This window comes from Saccostrea echinata, unplaced genomic scaffold (assembly GCF_033153115.1).
Source record: "Saccostrea echinata isolate AGI-Se365-2 ecotype Australia unplaced genomic scaffold, CSIRO_AGI_Sech_v1 ptg000001l, whole genome shotgun sequence".
NCBI lineage: Eukaryota > Metazoa > Mollusca > Bivalvia > Ostreida > Ostreidae > Saccostrea > Saccostrea echinata.
This window is the reverse complement of record NW_026889750.1, coordinates 4,488,654-4,507,328: the sequence shown is the minus strand read 5'-3', so window position 1 is coordinate 4,507,328 and position 18,675 is coordinate 4,488,654.

The following is an 18,675-nucleotide window of genomic DNA, read 5'->3' as shown; positions in this document are numbered from 1 at the left end:
TTTGAGTGGTGAACATTTCTTTTCACACCATTGGTTATGTCCTATCAACATGTACATGTATAAAAAATTATGGTTTTGGAATTCTGATGCTGGCCCCAGGAGCTTAACGAATTAAGTTTCTCAGTAGAATTTGTTTGGTTTAAAATCATTTTGTATTTGACTACTTGTGTGGGTGTGTGACAAGGTTACGGAATTATGATATCTTTCCTAGCCTGAATAAAAGAAAAACAAGAGGTGTTCGTGAAACACTGTGCCCCCGTATGGCAATCTATATAGCAAAGATTAAACTTTTTCAAATGCAAATCAAATATATTGGTACCCAAAGTAAGGTCTTGTCTCGATGAATATACCTGTGAAATATGAAAGCCCTAGCAGCAACCATTGAATAGATATGGAAAAGGTTAAATTTTTTCAAAAGTAAGTCAAGCATCAAGGTCAAATGGTGGAAATTAATGGTGCCCAAGGAAAGGCCTTCTCCCAAGAAATACACAGGTGAAATATGAAAGCCGAAGCACCAATCGTTCAAAATTTATGACTAAGGTTAAAGTTTTTTAAAAGTAGGCAAAATACAAGGTCAAAGGGTCAAAGTTGTTGATATCCAAAGGAAGGTCTTGTCACAAGGATTACGCATGTGAAGTATGAACGCCATAGCACCAACCATTCAAAAGTTATGACCAAGGTTAGACTGTTTTTCAAAGTAGGTCAAATTCCTAGGTCAAGGTCCAAAGGTCAAAGTTGTTGGTATCCAAAGGAAGGTCTTGTCACAAGGATTACACATGTGAAGTATATGGAAGCCCTAGCATCAACTGTTCAAAAGTTATGGCCAAGGTTAAAGTTTTTCAAAAGTAGGTCAAACTCCAAGTTCAAGTCCAAAGGGTCAAAGTTATTGGTATCCAAAGAAAGGCCTTGTCACAAGGATTACACATATGAAGTATGAAAGCCCTAGCACCAATTGTTCAAAAGTTATGGCCAAGGTTAAAGTTGGGTAAAATTTTGCAAAACTTGGTCAAACTCCAAGGTCAAGGTCAAATATGGTGGTACCCAAAGAAAGGTCTTGTCACAGGGAATACACTTGTGAAATATGAAAGCCATAGCTCCATCCAATCAAAAGTTATGGGCAAGGTTAAAGTTTTTTGCGGACAAAGAGACAGACAGACGGACGGAAAGGGCAAAAACTATATACCCCCGAATCTTTTATACGGGGGCATAAAAAGTTAGGTTCCTTATGAAAGCCTATCATTATAACTTTTACTACATTTTGTGCTGTAAAAATATGATTCTGTTATAGAAAAGTTATTCTAGGGTTTCAGGACTGCAATTTGGAATAACGTTTTGGTTGCTGCAAGAGACCTATATTTTCAAGATCATTGATTAATGTAATACTTTCTGTAAGATTCATTCCGTAAAAGTTATACTGTTCAAAAAAAGAAGAAAGGTATAGTAAAATTTTAGTGACACATTGAACATAAATGTTACTTAATAGAATAATGTATCGATAATAAAGAATGTGGTGAACAATAAGTCTACAATCTAAATGTCATAATTAGTCAAGAATTTTACAGTAATAGTTTAGGGTCATTAAAGATCAATATCTGATATGCCCCTCACAGACACCTATGATGGCATAAAACGTCATCCCAATGGACGCAAATGAGTGTATTAAAAACTGTATACTATCCCAATCCAAATGTAGAGCTTTGGTCAATTGTTGCAGAGTCTGGGGATGCAGTATGTCTTTGGTGGATATGCCTATCCATTTGTCCAATGTATGTTCAATTTAGATGGATGGATGGAGGCAGAACAGGATGCTGTGGCTTCGCAAAAATACATTTGTCATATGAGCCGTATGTGGCTGTATATTGTCAAATTGAAATGTGCATTGGTGTTGGATCTGAGGAGACATGGCACTAAGGATCCATTGATGTTTGTATGTGAATTTTTCTCAGATAAGTAATTAGATTATTTTTTTTCAAAAAAGATCCATTCCTAAATGATTATTTTAAGTCCAAAAAACAAGTGACCAGATATGCACAGCTCTTGCATTATACATGGAAACTTACGACTATTCATGTTTTGGAGGCAGCATGCGACTTTTAAAAATTGTTCATACAGCTGTATGATGGATCTGGATAACGCGTTAAAAAAGGTGTAAATTGTAGTAATTATTTTTTTAAGTATATACATGTATCTTATTCAGATACACACATCTTTCTCGTTCTATTCATTGATATCTTGTTAAAAGTGACAAGTCTGAAAGGCATAATGAACGAGAAATTTTTATTATTTATTCCCGCAATTATTGTGAAAAATAAATGGAACTTCAGTAACTGGTTAAGATTTTTTTTATATCGATATAGCTAGCAGTCTTTCCATATCCTTTGATGTAATTTTTGGGAGAATTTTACAAACATCACATTCCAATTCCATTGAATTAACCATTCTTCAACCAAATGCAAACTCGTCATTAAAGGTATTCTAAGGAAAGTCGAATTGAATCTTTTAATTAAACAAATGATTTTGATTGCCATGTAAAACTTGAAGTGGATTTAAAGTGTTGGAGACCAGAAAACAGTAAGCCTTATCGAGTCTGATCAAGGAACATGGATTTTTCAAAGACCAGCCAAAAAAAAAAATGTGATGGGCTGGCTTAACCATATTATTTTAACTATGCTTGGGGGAAGATCATTCAGACATCGAGTGTTCAAAATGTCAGATTTAAACTATATCTGTACTGCAAAAATGAAAGAAAATTTCATTCTTGGTATTACAGCAAATAGTGGCAGATGAATGAAATGGACATTGATTACTCTGATCCTTAGTCTGTCGGTTCTGTATTGCTTTTTTTAATTGAGGACAACTAATGGAATGAGAAATAAAAAGAATCTTGCAAAGGTTGAAAGTAAACGCGATTCTTTTCAATACTTTAAGCAAAGTTAAAATAAAGTTATCTCTCTTTGATCGATATGTATAAATTCATATATTACAAGAGAAGTGGAACACGGCTGCATTTATATATATATATATATATATATATATGTTGGCATCAGAAAAGAGTCCATTTATTAAATTCTGTTCTTAGTCACAGATAGCTGCAGATCTGCAGTTCGCTGTCTTGACAAAAAATAGGGATGGAGAGCCAGAGAGCTACAGATCAGCTCGATCATAATTTGAAAAAAAAGTGTAATATTGCGCACAAAAAGTGGACACGTACGTATATTTAAGCTGCCATCTCAAAATATTACTGACCGTATGTTTCTAATATATTCTTTTACTATTTCTTCAACAAAACATTCCCAACAACCGTTCTTAATAACCTAGCTCCTGGCCCTGAAATTGAGACCATCGAAAATTTCGCCTCCTTAAATGCCATTTGGGTGGCAAAATGATTCGGTCCCCAGTATTGTTCCGAAAGTTGATATTGAATAGGACTAATACCAGGTTAAGTTTTTTTAAAAAAAATAAATACAGAACTTTTTAACCAGCCAAATCTAATTTTAATTGAATTAAACATTAGAAAAGTATGTTTCGCCGCTTATATATAAATCTGAACGAATATACCGATGTGTACACGGTTGGTGCAAAAGTTCTGTCAATGCGATTTGAAATGTTCAAATATGACAAGCCACCCAAAATGGTAGTCTAAAAAAGCGAGATTTTCGATGGTCTCAAGTTCAGGCTTAGGAGGGTATTATAACGGCTGTGGGGAATGTTGTTTTGTGGAAAAGTAAAAGAATATGTTAGGAACATACGAATAGTAATACATTTGTGTTCTGAGGTGGCAGCTTAAATATACGGAGTCAAAAATTAAGAAACGTTCTCACTTTCCTGTGCACTATATATATATATATATATATATATATATATATATATATATATATATATATATATATATATATATATATATATATATAGTGCACAAAAATTTTCCAATTGGTGGATCTGTAGCTCTATGGTCGTCAATCCCTTTTTTTTTCAGACCAACGACCTACACATCTACTGGATTATTAGAAATCAATGATAACCTAATGAAGTATCTGAATAGCCTAGAATAGGCTTTATAAAGAATTATTTCTATACTTAAGTCAATTTGAAGTTAATTTCATTTGTCCAAAAAATATATATACGTTTTCCTTACTTCTACACATCTTTGTCCATTGCATTTATCTCAGTGTCTTTCGCTCATGAGAGAACAGAAAAATAATTTTTCTTATTTATTTTAAAAATTTTAAAGTTATGCAAAGGGGACTCTCTACAAGTAATTTGTACTAAAAATATCTTGCGCTACTTTTTTCGTTAAAAAGAAGTAAACAAAGAAGTTCATCTTCAGTAGAGTTGTAATTTTTGCCATGGATTGCATTAATTTTAGATTTAAGACTATGAAATGAAGGAGTTGAAATTTCCACCGTGGAATTTCTAATTGGGTCACCTGAGTCACTCACCTGTTGTTTCTAGTCGTGTCCGGCGCGTCCGTCGTACATGTTAACATTTGAACAATTTCAACTACTTTTCTACAACGTCTATACCAATTTCAACCAATTTTGGTATATAGTATTAATTAGTAAAGGGGAATTAAAATTATGAATTTCATTAACTCTGCCTCTCTGGGGACTGAGGGGTGGACTAAAACCATCAGAATTTATCCGGTCTTCAAAAATCCTCTTCTTTATTCAAGCAGTCAAACTGGTGGCATGATTATAATAAGCAATGAGACCTTTACCAGAATTGTGAAATTTATGGATCCTGTGTTTATGCTTCAAGCTCCAGAATGGAGCTAGGTTAAACATGGATTTGAAACTGCATTATATCTAATGAAATCTACTTCACTCATTGACATCTAGCAGGCAAACCGTTTGCATAATTATAATGAATACTCAACCTTCTGTCTCCAGAGTAGGGAAAGTCTGATTTGGTAATGTACTGAAAATTCATTACGCATTTAAAATCTTATATATTCATGAATGTCTACATGAAAAACTAATTAATCCTTAGTTTTCTGTCAAGACTTGTGGCCCTGGCCCCATTGAAAGAACATTACATCTTTGAAAATCATGTTAATTCACTCATGGACATCTACTAGGCAAATTGTTTGCATAAATGTAACGATCGGTAATGAAAATTGCTGTTCCCTGGATCCAAGAGTCATGCCCCAGGGTGGGACTAACTTGGTCATATATAGAAATCTATTGCACAGTGTATATTATTTTCTGAATTTAAGGAGGCAGTCTCATGAATATACATAATGATTATATCGTATTGTATAGAAAATACCTCTTTTGTGAATATGTAATTTTGTAATTTTTTTTCTCTAACCCTTAGTGCATATTCTATGGAAAGCCATAAGGGACCCCCAAGTCATGTTCTAGATATCAATCGTGGCCACGTCAAGATTTCAAGCATAACCAAGCCATGATTTTATAATCTTGACCAAGTCAGGATTGATAACATGGCCAAGTCAGGATTGATAACATGGCCATCTTATCCTGGCATGTCGGGTCATGATTCAATCTTGGTCAAGTCAGGATTGATAACCAGGCCATCCTATTTTGGTCGGTCATGATTCAATCCTAGCCAAGTCAGAATTGAATCACGACCCGATCGGCCTTGATAAGATGGCCAAGTTATTAAGATTATAAAAATCATGGCTTGGTTATGTTTGAAATCTTGACATGGCCATGATTGCAATCCTGACCAGCCAAGATTGAATTTCAATGGAATATACAGAACATGACTTGGGGGTCCCCTATGGCTTTCCATATAATAGTGTAAAGTAAACGTAATTTTGGCCTCTTGTAACATCATGACCATCCTCTTTCAAAATACTGGCTTTTGTTCGCAACATGCGTCTCCTGGCATCTCGCTGATTTTTCAAATACACTGGGAAAACCACTCTTGACTCAGGGGCGCATTAATAGTCACCAACATCTTTCTAATTTCTTGATCAGATTCAAGTTCTTGCAAGGTTTTTGTAAGACGCGAAGAATACACAGAGTTTTAAGTCGACTGTGATCCATAACGTTTCTCGCTTTCTCAACTCTGCATCTTCTCTGAAGGCCTTATTACTTTCGATTCGATGCTGAAGTAAAACTGTCCTGAATCACTTATGCCATTTATAAACAACTTCTATGCTAACTTTCCAGTGTGTTATACAACTTCTCTATCTTTTTGCGTCTTTGAGGGCGAGATTTAACAATCAAAACAATATTTGGTTACATCCCTGTGCTCCGGGATCGAGTTTTGCGACGTCATTTGCAACAAACTCATTTCAGATACGCTTTGAAATTTGCCTCACCACTCCTGTTCCTAAACTTTCCAAAAAGTGGAAAAGTAGGGGCGGGGCTCCAGCTTCCCAGAACAATCTGACAAACCAAAAAAAAATTCTTAACTTTCCAAAACCTTGAATTTGCTAGTGCATTGAAAAATACGATACTCAGAAAAAGTGCCCCCCCCCCTCCCCTGGCGTTCTATGGGCATGCATACCAGCCTTCTTATAAATCCCCTTAATAATGTTACTATGAAAAAAAAATCATTTAAGAAAAAAAATTATGAAGATATTGTCAGGAATAACGTTAAGATACCGACACTTAACTGTTTTGGAATACATGTATAGGGTGCATGAGGTCTTTTTAGCTCACCTGAGCCGAAGGCTCAAGTGAGCTTTTCTGATCAAAATTTGTCCGTTGTCTGTCGTCGTCGTCGTCGTCGTTGTAAACTTTTCGCAATTTCATCTTCTTCTCCAGAACCACTGGGCCTATTTCAACCAACTTTGCCACAAAGCATCCATGGGTGAAGGGGATTCAAGTTTGTTCAAATGAAGGGCCATGCCCACTTTCAAGGGGAGATAATAGAGAATTGGTGAAAAATTAATAGCACCTTTTAAAAATCTTCTCAAGAACCACAGGGCCAGGAAAGATGAAACTCATGTGGAAGCATCCTCAGGTAGTGTAGATTCAAGTTTGTTCAAATCATGACCCCCGGGGGTAGAGCGGGACCACAATGGAGGATCAAAGTTTTACTTAGAAATGTAAAGGAAATATCTTTAAAAAAATCTTCTTCTCAGGAACACAAAGCCATGATGGGTCATATTTATGTGGAATCATCCTCAGGTAGTGTAGATTCTATTTTGTTCATGACCCCCGGGGGGTAGGGTGGGGCCACAATGGAGGATCAAAGTCTTAAATAGAAATATACAGGAAAATATCTTCTTCAGAAGAACTGCAAAGCCATAATAAGTCATTTTGATATGGAAGCATCCTCAGGTATAGTGTAAATTCAATTTTGTTCAAATGATGACCCCCGGGGGTAGGGTGGGGCCCAATGGGGGATTGAATATTTTACATAGGAACATACAGGAAAATATCTTCTTCTCAAGAACTGAAAATCATGTTTAGTCATTTTGATATGGAAGCATCCTCAAGTAGTGTAAATCCAGGAATTTCGTAACGGGGTGGGAGTAGAGGCAGTGGGTCTGGGGGCTGCATTGAAGCCCCCAATGGGTCTAGAGCAAGGCCTTGGTGGGGGTCTGGGAAGCTGATAAATTCTTACAAAGAAGAGATGTTTTTCATTGATTTTAGGATAATGGACATATAAGTTCTACATAAAAAAAATTCAAACGGGGGGCGCACGCCCGGCGAGCTGGCCCTGGATCCATCTTTGTGGGGGTAGGGTGGGGCCCAATGGGGGATAGAAAGTTTTACATAAGAACATATAGAATAAAAAATATTTCTTCTCAAGAACAGAAAAACTGAGTTTAGTCATAGTGATATGGAAGCATCCTAAGATAGTGTAGATTCAAGTTTGTTCAAATGATGACCCCTGGGATAGGGAGGAGCCACAATTGGGGATCAAATTTTAACAAAGGAATATATGGGAAATTTTTTTTAAACCTTATCAAGTACAACAAAGCCATTTGTTAAATTGACATGGAGGGTTGTTTAAAATTCAAGCCCCCCCCCCCCCCGGTAATCTTTACTGAACTGATTTGTGCTTTTGCCTAGCCAATGTGCTCAGGTGAGCGATGTGGCCCATGGGCCTCTTGTTTTTTTATTTTTATATTAATTAAACTATTAAATTAAATTTACACCTACTTGACCAAAGAAAGATGCCATGTGAATTGTATATTTAAATTTGGATTATGCGAGGCTTGTCTGCTTGATTAAAAACAATGAAGAGCAGAATGTTTAAATAAACTTTACTCTGATACTAGTACTTCAGCTGTAAAATGTAGGTGCATTCCAGAGGATTCATATACTATTCCATATTTAGAGGGAAAAGAAAGTCGCGACATTGTGATTAAGTATTTGATGTTAAACGGCATCTGAAACACGATTGGTCGTGTGCATCTAACAATGCACGAAATCTTTATGAAAGTTTGGGTTTGAAAGCACTTGGGATTGAGCCTATTTCAGATATTTTAACATCATGACTCTTCACAAATGTAGCATATAAAGTATAAAAATACTTTATCTGTCCCCAGATGTAAAATCTATGTAAGTTTGGACATGAATGTAGACTTTATACTTACTTAAGAATTGATTGTTCTATTTATTGTAGCATCCACAACAAAATATCCATGATACTTAGTAAATCATCTATGCAAGATCGGTCACGCATCGTTAGACTTTATTCCACTTGTACATGCATCATTCTTTCTGGAAGTATCCATAAAAGTTTGGATTTTGGAGCTGTTGTTTAAATTCTACGAATTCTTTATTTTGTTTACTCATCCTGGAAATGTACGTCAAATGGCAGCACCCGAAACATTACTTGCAGGATGCATCTAAGATGCCTTTGTCTTTGTGAGACTGTTCAAGGTATGTCTTTTAATTATTCGGGAATGATCCTGCTAAAAAACACTCATCACTCAACAGGGAAATATAGGCTCAATGCATGCAAGACTGATAAAAAGGTAGGACTTTAAGTTAATACTTGGGGATGGACATATAATTATGTACTCGAAAATATAATATCTAATTATTTATTCAGAAAATGAAAATGAATAAATATATATAACAGGAATTTGTAATAGCTTCTTTAGTAAAAAAAAACTGCTTAAAGATTAAATCTGATTACGCATCCGCAAAATCTAGGTATAACATGAAAAAAATGAAGAAAACGAAAAGTGATCGAACTCAAAAATCGTTCAAACTATGCAAAATTGTGAACAGGGCATAAAACACGGACCCCTGGAAATTACAGAGGTAGGATCAGGTGCCTGGGAGGCGTAAAAATCCCCTGTTGACCGGGCCCCACCCGCCGTAAGCCCTGTGTATCTATGTATTGATAAGGTTGACGAAATAAACCGTAGTCAGATTAAGGACAAAAGCAATGACCTAACAAATGGTATGAAACATCAGACAAAACAAGACACAATGATAGGTTGTATTTGCATGCTAACAAGGTCATCATAATGACGATATGCATAGAATTTACGAAATGCTGACTTTAAACGAGGTTGCTTAAATCCCTGTAACATCAATTTATTTGCCAGTAGCCCTGCATCGATTTAAAAATTGATCGTACTCGGAGCATGCTCTTACGTGTCGAATAAGCTGGGAGACATAAACGCCATATGCAAGTGATAGCAGAATATTACTACATAAATAAGATTAGTTGATAATAGAAAAGCTTAAGTCATCTCGTTTGTCATACAGTTTTGTTGTATATAGTCAGTGAAACATCCAAATATGAAACAGATATGATGTGGCAGACTCTGTGGTGTCTATTATTTCAAGTTGGAGTGGTGTATATTGAGTCGACATATGAAAGAAAGTAACTTTTATTAACTGATAAAACGTCGTCGATATATCTACATGTCGAGTTGCAGGTCACAACAAGAGTTTTCTTCTCATGTAAAAATTTATGAATAAATTCTGCTTCATAGTAATATAAAAATAGGTCGGCTAATAAAGAAGCACAATTGGTGTCCATAAAAATTCCAAAAGAGTTGGTCTCCAAAGACTATATAGACGATGTCAATTAAGAACTCCAGCATCCTTTTAATATCAAACTCAGAGTACTTGTGGGAAGAATCAGAGTGACTTTAACAAAGTAATTTTGTATATAACAAATCACAAGATGTGAAAATTTCCGAGTTCCATTTTTATTGAAGAAGCAGTTATCTATGATACAAAAAAGCCTAGTCTTTAATTTATCGTGAGGAATGGTTGTATAAAGTGTAGAAATGTAGAACGTTTTGATGTTACTGACTTTTGAAAAAAAAAAGTTATTTTAAATTTTCTAAAACTTCTTGGGAGCTTTTGAGAATCCACACTTAAAATTTATACCACTTCTAGAATATGCTGTAGCACAGTACGTCTGAACAGTTAATATTTTTGTGAGGAGTAAAGATAAGGGCTTGACAGAGCGATTGCTTGACCCTACAATGTACGTACCTTTGTTTGTAAGGATTTATTATTTGAAGAGTAGGAATCCAGCATAGGTAGGATAAATCGAACTCACTCTCGTTGACTGGGTTATTAAAAGTAGTGAAGACTGAAGCATTCGAAACGTTTTTGAATTTGTGCAACCTTAGCATAACTTTATGTATTCTATATCGAAATCAAACTCCTTTTAAAACTTGAAATGTTCGAAGAGTTAAAAAAAAATACTCATAACGGGTTTCTAGGGAGACCTGGGACAGGCAACAAAATTCAAACTCCTTACTTCACATGAAAAAAAGAGTCACTAGGAAAGGAAATAATGACTAACTTAAGTTTTGAACCATACCTTTTTAGGTCCTAAAGTTTCAGAACCTTATTAAAAATCAACAAGACCATGCCAATCACATGCAAAAAAGAATTTCAAGGCTATCCCCGAATATGTTGGAGGACAAGAAAGTCTGGGATAACAACAATTTTTTCTTTGGAAAGTGTGGGAATAAAAATATTTTCTTTTTATAATATAAAATTTAACGATGCGGAGATTTATATCCCAGAGAAACAAAGGCAATGGAGCCCTTTGGGTATTGATAAACTCTGTAACATAAAAGTCCCTAGTAGGCTAGTACGTATCTTTAAAAAAAAAAAATAAGTTATTGAAATTAGTGTCGTTCATAAACATATTAAATGATTACCATTTTTAATTTTTTTTTTGGTCGACAGATGCTACATACATATTACATGCTTAATCAGAATTCATGAAGACACCATGCTTGTGTTGTTCTCGATTTTCCGTTGCAAGAAACGCTTTTAAAAAGAGCAATTTATCGGTATTTCAGACACGGATCTTCACTTAAATTTAATCTTTCTGTATGATTTTTTAAAAATATTTCATTCATTGAGATAGAGGAAATTTAAAGGGACGCAGAACTAGAATGAAAAAAAAACCAACAACATAAATTTTATAATTGACATAATGCGGAAGAAATGAAAAAAAAAACTAAAAAAAAAAAAAAACAAAACAAAAACAAAAACGATGAAATGCACGGAAATATTGACTACTATGATAATTTAAAGAGTTTATAAATATTTGTGTGGAGGAATTGTGTCTATAAATTCAGGAAAGAACGCCTTAAAGTAATATGCAGCAAACTTATGGAATTAAATTAATTTTTGCACGCCTCCATTTTATATATGGTTTGTCTCAACCATCAGACGTTACAGGATACGGGTATTCACATGGGTTTTAAGAACGGAAACACGCCTTAGCAATAAAAGAAAAATCAGTTAAGTGTTTGTTGGTTTACTCTGTGTATGATTTTAATGTGAATTTTCTTCACGGAACTGATTGTAGGAGTTGGTTGAATTGCATGAAGAGATTTCTACAGTTTAGATATTTTCTTGTTGTATAGCATAAATGGAATAAAAATTACTAATTCGTTTTCTTTTTTTTTTTCAATTTTAATATCAAAGTTCAAGAAAGTCCTTACTTTATCTGACAAATTGAAATTGTAATATCTTCGTTAAAATGATAAGACGTCAAAACATTTTATTTAGTATTTGCTGTCTTCTTTGCACCCAACATGTGTCTAAAATTTTGATCACAATATTTCATTCGTTTCTTTGTCCATTCGTTTTTGAATAGAAAAGATGTGTGCATAGTACAATTAGGGAAAATATAATTTATGATATTTTTTTTTAAAAGATCTTTGACGTTAATGATTTTTGAAGCTTTAAAAAATAAGCAGCGATATCAGACTCATGCTTTATTAACTGAAATGATAGCAAGGTCATTTTGCAAAAGAATTTAAATATAGAATCTAATCCTTTGAAAAATGATATAAAGCAAAATTGTGTTTTGTTCTTCTTTTGATATGAATTTAACCTCTGGACTACATTTGACCACTGGAAAAAATCACAAGTATTATGTTAGCCATATATGTGGACAAGGTGATTAACAAAAACATCACAGAGCCGGAAATGCATCAGTGATCATGCGCGAAAACGAAACACGACGACATTATTGTAAACCTTACATGTAGACATATTTGTTAATTTTAACATCACAAGCCACCGGAAATGATCCAAAGATTATGGCTAAACTATGGACAAGACCGGACCTTTTGACATACAAATGTATGTACAATAATGTACATATGTAGAGATCAAATATACACAAATTTTGACCTCTGTGTACCTTTCTCGTCGACAATCTGTTTTTGGTCTTCTTTGCAAACGCCGAACTTCTGACATGCAACATCCAGTAAGCTTTAATTATCTGCGGCAAACGCGCAATATGTAGTTTATTCATATCATATCTCACTGTTTTGGAATGGGTCCCAGAATACATTGTTTTCGAGTATATAGAGTGGCAAGTCTTTATGTTATTTCATCTGTTTTCAAGTACTCGAATAAACATGTCACTTTAGAGATCCTCCATTGTTCAACAATTGATTAACAGAGGGCGCGGCTGGGAAACGCGTTAAAGTAAGTAGAAAATTAACGAATAAATTCACCAAATAAATATTGCAGAAATTCAGATTGTTTACACTTTGAAGAAATTAATTTTGGTATCTTTGACACTTTTAGGATTTAGCTTTTCGGAGAAGAATCCATGTCAATATTCATGTGTGCAGCAACAATAGAAATCTGTAATGCCTAAGAATTATTGATGAAGAAAGAAAAGCCCTCAACTTGAAATTACAAGACAAAACCGGACACTTATCAACCTGACAAATTCCGGTTGACGTATTTTGGCATCAGGAAGCCACACTTGCTGACAAGTGCAACAATGTGGATGACGAACCAAACTAATATCGAACTTCAACAAATACTCGAGCGGTGTGTCACGTACAAGTATTACAAAATCTAATCAAATATTGAACTCTTCTATACACTTATGTCATAAATAATAAGCAAATATCACGAATGATTGTATTGCGTAGTTTCAAGAGACCTAGAATTACCTATTATAATAAACACTTTTGAAAAATCCTAACATAAAGTTAAGAAAAAACAATTCCATAAACTATAGTATTTATTGAAATATTTAATACTAGTATATAAATTTTAAAAGTATATTTATCAGAAAATAAAAATGACAAAGATTAATATATGTATTTAGGCAGTTATTTAAGCTTTATTCTCAAGTAGTGAAATAAGATCAATATGAAAGAAAATTGAACTCGGTGTACAGCTGTGTACGTAAAATCTTCGTGCGTAAATGTTTTAAAGCTTCCATATGTTATTTTTCCAAATGATTGATCTTTGAAAAATAAAAACACAGAAATCTGATAACAGTGTCATTATCATTAAGTGATTACAGAAAACTGATTTATTTGTAAAACGAGTTGTTTTGTTGATGGCAATTAAAATTCTTCTGGGCAATATTCTCATTGACACAGTAATAAAAGATCTGATAATATTTTTCAATAAGATGATAATACAATTAGAAAATAAATATTTATATACTTCAGATCCAAAATGAAGTTCGTCACCGCTGATTGTAAAGGTGTCATAATGAAACGATAGTAATCAATTCTAATTAGCTCGAAGATGGGTGGACACGGCAACATTGTTAAAGTGCTCTACATATTTTTTCCCCTTTAAATTATGTATAATTTAACCTAATTGAATTTCGATGATCATGATATCTTTTACAATGCATGCTGGCAAAAATCTGAGCATTATGAGCAAAATTTATAACAGCCACACGGCTACTTAATTTTTTTTTCTATTCATAAATTAAAAATAGAAAATTAGAATTTTAAAAACCGATATCGTATTGTGTGATATGACACGGCAATGTAAAAAGCTAAGCACAAAGGAAAGTGAATTCATAAACTCAAATCATAAGCTTACATCAATTTTGAAGAATAATTGAAATTGATCCCTATAATTAGGAAAATGCTCGCGTTTTGAACCCAAACAGAAGGGTGTGGTACTGAATATACTAGACAGTAAGCTGAGTAGGCTAGGCGTGGTACGAAGCCCCTGTGTCTATCTAGAACGATAATGGGAAAGCAACAATTGCACCGGATCCCATTTCCGATCTCCCGCCAGATTGCTTGTTTGTATTGAGCTTAATGAACCATTCTCAAACTCACACAGACTCTTTATTTATCCGTAATGACAAGAGTAATTAATTTTTTTCTTATCTTAAATCGAATAAATTCAATAAGCACATTGTCTGTTGCACTTTCAGGAGCCGATGCATGTGACAGAATCCGTGCAAAAACACTCGCGTCAAGGCCTTGGGCGACTTGGTCGTGTCTGACACCGAGCAGAGCTGACCGGGGTGAGGTTGTTCCAAGCAGTGGTTAAACAAAAGAGCAAACACAAAGAGGGACCTTGATCAATCCATGTGCTCGTGGTGCTTTAAAGTCCTCGAAAATGTCAATGCATTTTGCTGATATGTTGCATTTGGTTAAAGAAATGTTCGCTAAAATGATTTAAGAAGTAAAACAAAAAACCCATTAATTTAACCGTTTAATTTTCAAACGTGTCAATTCTCTCATCCTTTGTCACTGGCCTGAATATTAAGGCTAAGTAATAACGTGAAAGTTTTATGTAGGTTTTATAATTCAAAATCGTCATATTCTCCCGCCCTTTGTCATTATCATATATAACACGAAAGTCTTGGTAGGTTATTCATGTAAATATTTCAAATTACGTTATTTTAAAAAGCAAAACAAAATTTCTAAAGAACATATCCCTTAAAATTTTGGAGCATTTTTGATTTAAAAAAATAATTTGAATAAGATATCTCGAATTTTGTCTTTGGGAAGGAAAAACAGGATTGGATGCTATGCTCTAAAAGCCCCATTTTAAGGTTCATTTCCTCGATTTTAGAAATAACACTGTACATAGTAAAAAGATAAATGACGAAATTAAAACCTTAATTTTTAGGGGGGAAAAAAACTTTAATTTATATTGAGTTTCCTAAAACAATCATACAAAATTATTTTGTCTTTAATTTTGAATATAAAAATACGTTAGGCTTAATTACTGTAACCCCCCCCCCCCAACTATTTCTCTCAAATGTCACTATCAATAAATAAATTACTATACGATACTATTACTATACTATTCTCTCGCTTGGTATCACCAAAACTAATGCCAGTAGACCAGTATCCGTAATATTTGTGACTATATTGTAGACCGGTTTCAACAATGCCTATGACTATCAGCTATGCTACATGTAAAACACTGTAGACCGGTATCAGCTATGCTACACGTAAAACACTGCAGACCGGTATCAGCAATGTGTATATGTGACTGAAGACTGGTATCAGCTACCGGTATGTTTACTAGACCAGTATCGGCAATGTGTGTATGACGGTAGATCGGTATCAGCAATGTCTATAACTGTAGACTGGTATCAGTTAGTTAAAACACCGTAGACCGCTATCAGCAATGTCTATAACTGTAGACTGATATCAGCTATTCTTAATCACGGTAGACCGGTATCAGCAATGTCTTTAACTGTAGACTGGTATCAGCTATGCTTAATCACTGTAGACCGGTATCAGCAATGTCTATAACTATAGACTGGTATCAGCTAGTTAAAACACTGTTGACCGATATCAGCAATGTCTATAACTGTAGACTTGTATCAGCTATACTTAAACACTGTAGACCGGTATCAGCAATGTCTTTAACTGTAGACTGGTATCAGCTATGCTTAATCACTGTAGACCGGTATCAGCAATGTCTATAACTATAGACTGGTATCAGCTAGTTAAAACACTGTTGACCGATATCAGCAATGTCTATAACTGTAGACTGGTATCAGCTATACTTAAACACTGTAGACCGCTATCAGCAATGTCTATAACTGTAGACTGATATCAGCTATTCTTAATCACGGTAGGCCGGTATCAGCAATGTCTATAACTGTAGACTGGTATCAGCTAGTTAAAACACCGTAGACCGGTATCAGCAATGTCTATAACTGTAGACTGGTATCAGCTATGCTTAATCACTGTAGACCGGTATCAGCAATGTCTTTAACTGTAGACTGGAATCAGCTATGCTTAATCACTGTAGACCGGTATCAGCAATATCTATAACTATAGACTGGTATCCGCTAGTTAAAACACTGTAGACCGGTATCAGCAATGTCTATAACTGTAGACTGGTATCAGCTATGCTTAATCACTGTAGACCGGTATCAGCAATGTCTATAACTATAGACTGGTATCAGCTAGTTAAAACACTGTTGACCGATATCAGCAATGTCTATAACTGTAGACTGGTATCAGCTATACTTAAACACTGTAGACCGCTATCAGCAATGTCTATAACTGTAGACTGATATCAGCTATTCTTAATCACGGTAGGCCGGTATCAGCAATGTCTACCGTAAATCTGGAAATTTTTGCTGTAGATAAATTTTTAGCAAATTTGCGCATGCATTGCATTCGCAAAAATATTTTTCTTAAAAATAAATCAACAACAAGAAATGTTTTTATCTAAAGATTACTTAAAGATTACATCGTTATAATTATATATATTTTATGTACATTTGTGATTTATGAAAATGTTATGAAAACTTTCAACACTTTGGATGATTTATCTTTTCTAATATTTTTATCTGATTATTGAACGTTGGCGTAGTTTAATATTGTATGTTTATTCGTAATTTATTGTATGTACATGCGTAACTTACAAACGTTTAAGAAAATTTTAAGAGCTTTTTATATTTTAGTTCAAATGACGATTCGAAAAAATTTTAAATGTAAAAATTAATCAACAGACATTTGACCCAGATTCGCAAAAATAAATCGACGTAAAAATTTCCAGATTTACGGTATAACTGTAGACTGGTATCAGCTAGTTAAAACACCGTAGACCGGTATCAGCAATGTCTATAACTGTAGACTGGTATCAGCTATGCTTAATCACTGTAGACCGGTATCAGCAATGTCTTTAACTGTAGACTGGAATCAGCTATGCTTAATCACTGTAGACCGGTATCAGCAATATCTATAACTATAGACTGGTATCAGCTAGTTAAAACACCGTAGACCGGTATCAGCAATGTCTATAACTGTAGACTGGTATCAGCTATGCTTAATCACTGTAGACCGGTATCAGCAATGTCTTTAACTGTAGACTGGAATCAGCTATGCTTAATCACTGTAGACCGGTATCAGCAATATCTATAACTATAGACTGGTATCCGCTAGTTAAAACACTGTAGACCGGTATCAGCAATGTCTATAACTGTAGACTGGTATCAGCTATAAATACACACTGTAGACCGCTATCAGCAATGTCTATAACTGTAGACTGGTATCAGCTAGTTAAAACACCGTAGACTGCTATCAGCAATGTCTATAACTGTAGACTGGTATCAGCTATGCTTAATTACTGTAGACCGGTATCAGCAATGTCTATAACTGTAGACTGGTATCAGCTATGCTTAATCACTGTAGACCGGTATCAGCAATGTCTATAACTATAGACTGGTATCAGCTAGTTAAAACACTGTTGACCGATATCAGCAATGTCTATAACTGTAGACTTGTATCAGCTATACTTAAACACTGTAGACCGGTATCAGCAATGTCTATAACTGTAGACTGATATCAGCTATTCTTAATCACGGTAGACTGGTATCAGCTATGCTTAATCACTGTAGACCGGTATCAGCAATGTCTATAACTGTAGACTGATATCAGCTATTCTTAATCACGGTAGACCAGTATTAGCAATGTCTATAACTGTAGACTGGTATCAGCTAGTTAAAACACCGTAGACCGCTATCAGCAATGTCTATAACTGTAGACTGGTATCAGCTATGCTTAATTACTGTAGACCGGTATCAGCAATGTCTATAACTGTAGACTGGTATCAGCTAGTTAAAACACTGTTGACCGATATCAGCAATGTCTATAACTGTAGACTTGTATCAGCTATACTTAAACACTGTAGACCGCTATCAGTAATGTCTATAACTGTAGACTGATGTCAGCTATTCTTAATCACGGTAGACTGGTATCAGCTATGATTAATCACTGAAGACCGGTATCAGCAATGTCTATAACTGTAGACCGGTATTAGAAATGTGTGTGTGTGACAGTAGACTGGTATCATCTAAATGTATGTATGTATATTTGTGACTGTAGACAGATATTTGCTATGTTTATGACTGTAGAATGGTATCAGGATTGCTTTGAACTGTAGGCCGGTATCACCTGTACGTGACTGTGGAAAGGTATCAGCAATAATTGTAGTATGACTGTAGATATAATGTACATGTAGGTATTATATATATAAATATGACTGTAGACCT